Here is a 6,000-nt window from a genome sequence, read left to right as displayed (position 1 = left end):
TAGGTACTATGGTGGATTCTTAGTACTTGAGAAGCTAAGAGCTGGGTAGTGCGAGTACTTTGTGCTTGATATTGTGGGTACTACTAGGTACGGAAGGTGCTACTGGTATTGATGATCCATGTGCTGAGCTAGGCAAGAGTCAAGCCAAAACACAAGGGGTTCTAGATGCTAGAGTACTGCATCATCAATGACGTCGATGATGATGAGGGGTACTTGTGATGCAGTGCTATTGAGGTGCCAATGGGTATTGCTAGAGATCCTTGGTATTGTGGCAACGACGAGGACAAAAATGATGAAGACGAGGTTGTGGAGGCTGATCTGCTATCATAAAGGACAATGATGACTGAAAAACTAAAAACATTGTTCCTGCTAGATAATCTAAAAATGTTGTTGATTTGCAAGGCTGGTCGTTGATTTCAGGATGCTTAGGGCTAAAAAACATTGGTGGGAAAGGTTGCAGAAAAATGCCAGGGCTGGTTGAAAATGCTAATGGCTGTTGGGTACTGCTGAGAAGAGGTGTTGCATATACTAATTCTTCTTCTACCTCTTCTCCCTTCTCTAGCATCCAAAGGGCTTCTTTTATAAGTTTTGTTTCCATTTTCCCTACCTGCTTTCAATAAATGTCATGTCAAAGTCACTTATTAATAAATGACTTAAGTGACTGCTCATATGCCTATATGCTTAAGTGACTTAATTGTGCAAGTGCAGGTATGCAACTATGAGCTGCTTGATCATGCATGTCCTGCTAGAGTCTCACAAAGTGACAAGCTAAAGTCCTATACTAACTACGACAGATGATAGACGATAGCAAAAGCTTGTCCATGTGGCGCAAGTGTCGTGCACACGTGAGAGTCTTCAACCTCCACATCCAATCCTCCTCTTTTGAGTGATGAACTGCAGAGATGGTAGAATTTTTCCATAGATGATGGTACCTACTCTACAAGGGGAGAGTTTGTGTACCGACAAACGTGGACATTTTGGTGCCAAATTCTTTATGAGTGTCACAATAGTCCAAGTGTAGGGCACCCAGGTATTAAGAAAACTTATGCTTTCATACGACAACAATTTTACTGGCCAGGTTTACATGGGTGTATGTTCAAGACTATGTCACGCATTGCCAAAAATGTCAAGTTAATAAAGTAAAATGCCTAAAAGTAGTAGGACTCTTACATCCTTTGTAGATTTCCAATGGTAAATGGAAAAGTATCTCTATGGATTTCAATGTGGGTTTACCAACCACTATTCGAGGTCATGACTTGGTATGGGTGGTCGTAGACACCTAGGTTGACTAAACTTTGCAAGTTTATTCCAACCAAGTCAACAATTAAGACTCTAGTGTTAGCTAGGTTATTTGTGGACAATCTGTACAAGCTGCATGGGTTGCCAAGTAACATTGTGAGTGATCGTGATCCCAAGTTTAACAATCACTTTTGGCAGGCTGTGTTTAAAGTATTGGGTACACAACTTAACCTAAGTACTACAGATCATCCATATACAATTCATTAGATTGAACGAGTAGAGGATGTGTTACGAGCATAAGTTACAAGAAGCAGATCGGGAAGATTATCTTCCTATTCTTGAATTTTCTTACAATAGTGCTAAGCGTATTATGAATGGTTGTAGTCCTTTCATGATCATGTATGGTTTTCAACCTAGGTCACCAGTTACAGTGGGGTTGGCAACTGAAAAGCTTGAACACATCAAGGATTTTATCCAAGACCATATGGATATGTTGAAATTGGTTTGTTAGAATGTTTGACAAGAACATGATTGGCATAAAAAGTACACTGATGAGAAATGTCGGCAAGTTATCTTCAGGGAAGGAGAAAAGGTATTTTTGTGTGTGTCAAAGAATTCAAAAAGTCTAAAGATTGGGCCAATGCCTAAATTATCTTTGAGATATTGTGGGCCTTTCAAGATACTGAAGCGAGTTAGTGATAGGGCCTACAAACTCTCGTTACCAGCTATGCATTCTTGTATTCATATAGTATTCATGTAAGTCGTTAAACACTTGCATGGGAACGACAATGTCATTGACCAATAGATTCTGATTGAACTCATTGAACCTCCAACCCAACCGTATGAGCCTGAGAAAATCTTAAACTATCATGATTTACGTACTCGTCATTATGTGTGTCAACAAGCTTTAGTAAAATAGAAAGACTGACCTAAAAAAGGTGCCACTTGGGAAAACATTAGTGTTCTATGAATAAGTTTTCCTCTTTTGTTTTCGAGGACAAAAACACTTATCCAAGGGGGGATTAATATAAAGCCAAGGGCCAACCTAAGGGGTCACAAACCTAGGCCAAGGGCGTGACTGCAAAGTGTGGACAGGAGTAGGGAAAAAGATTACCCAAGGCAGTTCCCTAGGTCTTACAACATGTGCTTCTAGTTTTTCTTTTCAACAATTCTATTGTAGTATGTCTACGAGATGGCTTCTTGTGTCATGAGTGTAACGCCTTGGGCAAAGTGCAAACCAAGCTCCACTTTCATTTCATTATAGCGAGACACTACATATGTGAAATATAGCCTTTTAGCTCAATATTTATCTTTCAAAATATTTGACGTATGTATGGCTACAAGCAAGCACGAGCTATGTGACTAATTTTGAGCTTTCCTGTTTTCTTTTTTGCAGAACTCACAATATGTGAGTGATGTTATTTTAATAATCATCAAAAATTTACAAGCCCAAACCCTGCTCAAAACCGAGCACATCGACTGATACAGGAGAGCCACTTCGTCGAACGAACCATATCCTAGTACCTGGTTGAATAGGGTGCCACCCTCAACACCAAAGAACAACAAAAACTACATGCGGGGAAGGCATCGGGGCCCATAGTCCCCATCACCCAGCATAGACTCAAGAGCTACCACCACAAGAGCTACGTTGCTACTAGAGCCCACTATGCCTCAAAGGCCAAAGCAAAAAAGAATCAGACTTGCATCCCAAAGACCTTAAGAGATTACCGCCACCAAGCTGGACTGGACCGGGTCTCCACCAACCAGCAGACCCCGATCGCATTGAACCAGCTAGACCTCCAAGAAGCAGCAACAAAAGAACCAGGTCACAACAAGTGAGCAGAGAACCGAGAACCACCAGATTTGAAGGACCGGAACACCATCCGCAAGCCCCAACCTCCTCCATGTAGGCCCATGCAATAGAAGGGCCAAGCCCCAAACCACACACCAAACCAAAACCGCCACAAAGCAAATATTTCCATACCTCCGAAACTGTCAAACCACCACACGACAAAGACACGAACCAAGACAAGATAGCAAGATTCTCCCCCGATTGAGGGAGGGGTTGCCGCCAAACCTCAAAGCCAAAAATGATCTGGCCGAGAAGATTACATGCACCAAGAGGCAAAGAGTTATCAGGATCCTCACACCCAAGGAGAACCCCCACCTATCTGCAGCACAAATCCTCCCCCCGCACGCAACGACGCCTCCACGCCAGACGTCCCCTAGAACCTCCCACTACTCCCATCCCCTGTAATAGCTTCCATGAGTCCCTCCAAGCTCATGCAATCTGCACAGAGCTGATGATCTTAGCGCAAACCCTAGGGATCCTCAAAGCAAGAACTGTCTTTCCTAATTGCATTACTATTTTAGGCCATTTTGAGTGTGTAGCTTTCTATTAGCCTTGGTCATGTGTAGGGTCACCTTTGCCTACTCAAACTAGAGAAAGTGTGCAACCGTAAGGACACACAAGTTTAAGCAAAGGGATGTAGGTTCACATATTGTGCAGTCATAATTGGGCACACTGTAACCTCCCTCAAACTGTGGAGTTAAGACGTGTAGGGATCCTGCAAAGTTAAGCAGAGATACTCCACAAAAAGCTCTTCTTCTTTTATGTAGAACATCAACAATTTTGGGATTTTCTCTATATGCGGAGAGTAAATGTACTCATGAACTTAGACATAGGGCGCGAACCTTTTTTCATGTGGCACAAGAAAGTGCACACGCTCTCATCAATCGTTTGACTGATTTGCATTAGTAAGTAAGCATTCCGGTTTCCAAAAATTGCTTGAGAAGAGAGAGAAATAAGTTTTTTTCTAGCTAAAGAATCTTGTTTAAAGTAGGCTCTACTACTAGTCTAAGCTCCACGTAAAACTTCCTTTTGGCCAAAGAAACAGTCTCTTAAGAGGAAATTTGATTCAATCATTCGGTTCAGTTTTTGCTACGAGTAGACAATTCCACGTATGATTACCATTTTTGGCAATTATCAAGTGGATAAGTTGACCTAATGTAGGTTTAGGGAGGAAAACATTAAGATTCTTTTGAAGAGTTGTTTCATTGATGTTTTTGAGGAGGAAAATTCTACTTCAAGGGGGGGTTAATGTCAAGAAAAGGGTAGAATGGAGGGAGGGTGTGGCCCCTAGGCAAGGCTGTCTATAAGCATGTAGTCAAGTGGTCTTCTAAAGATAGAGCAAAGGGGGCATATAAGAGAAGGTGTTTGGGGGGATAATCATGCATTGGTCCCCTTGTCCTTTCAACTAGTAGTAATTGTATGAGAGAAGTGTGATGCACTTACCAAGTTACCATAGCACAAGTATTAGCAATCTTCCCGTCATTGTGTTATCACTTGGAATGCAATTATTATAGTATGCAAAGTATCTCTATGAGAGGCACATAAAAAGCTAGATGCCACCCAATGCCCATGATCTGATTATCCTCTTCTAGGTGCTTGGCACACATCTTCTTGAAAGAGTTAACTTTATGATACAATTGTTTAATCAACTCTAAGTACTTGACATGCACATGAGCATTATACTTTAGCAAGAAACAAACAGATTGGGAAGAGTATCGACCTCTTCTTGAGTTTGCTTACAACAGTGCTAAGCATGTCATGAATGGTTTTATTCCGTTCATGCTAATGTACGGTTCAACGTAGGTCATTCGTTACGGTGGGGTGTGGCAACTGAAAACTCCAACAGGTTAAGGAATTTATCCAAGACCATATGGATATGCTGAAACTCACTTGTTAGAATGTTCGCCAAGCGTAGGATCGCTATAAGAAGTACGCTGATAAGAAACATCAGCAAGTTACCTTCAAGGAAGGGGAAGAGGTATTTATGCGTGTGCCAAAGAATTCAGAAAGTCTGAATGTTGGGCCAACACCTAAACTATCTCCGAGTTGGTGATCGTGCTTACAAACTCTTATTACCAGCACACTTTCATACACATCTGGTATTTCATGTAAGTCGTTTACGTAAACACTTGCATGGGGATGACAACGTCATTGATCAACAGATTCTGGTTGATTTTATTGAAGCTCCTACCCAACCGCATAAACCTGAACATATTCTCGACTATCATGATTTACATATGTGTCATCATGTGCGTTGACAGGCTCTTGTCAAGTGGAAAGATTGACCTGAAGAAGGTGCCACTTGGGAAAACATTAGTGATCTTAAAAAGAAATTTCCCACTTTTGTTTTCGAGGACGAAAACACTTCTCCAAGGGGGGAGTAATTTCATGCCAAGGACATAAACCCCGGTGGTCAAGGACCAGGTCCAAGGGGTCGACTGCTAGTGTGGATAGGTAATGAGGCCCAGGGGGCTATATAAAGGGAGGTTGGGAGGTTCATTTCAAGGCAGTCCCACCAGGGGTCTCACAAAGAAGTAGGTGGAGGAGCATGTAGGATGAAGAAGCAAGAACCACTACCTATATAGATGCTTTCGCCATTCATCTACTTTCACTACCTAGCTACATTGACCATTTTACCATTTATCACTATGTACTATGTAGTTGGGGCCGTGGCTTGTACTGTCTACGACTGCTCTGATATCTAGACACGATACACATCACCACAAAATAACTGTGCAAAATCTTGAAATATGCCAGTCCGAAATAAGTTGTAACGGAGTTCCATGATCGGGCAGGTGGATCCTGAACCCACTCTCTATAAGATATAGAAAGTCCTTTGATCAAATCAGTCAGCGGCACTGCGAGCGCTTCATCTATAGGATACATTGTAGACACCCTACGCACACTAT

This window comes from Adiantum capillus-veneris, chromosome 6 (assembly GCF_014529385.1).
Source record: "Adiantum capillus-veneris isolate H3 chromosome 6, ASM1452938v2, whole genome shotgun sequence".
NCBI lineage: Eukaryota > Viridiplantae > Streptophyta > Polypodiopsida > Polypodiales > Pteridaceae > Adiantum > Adiantum capillus-veneris.
This window is presented reverse-complemented; position numbering follows the sequence as displayed.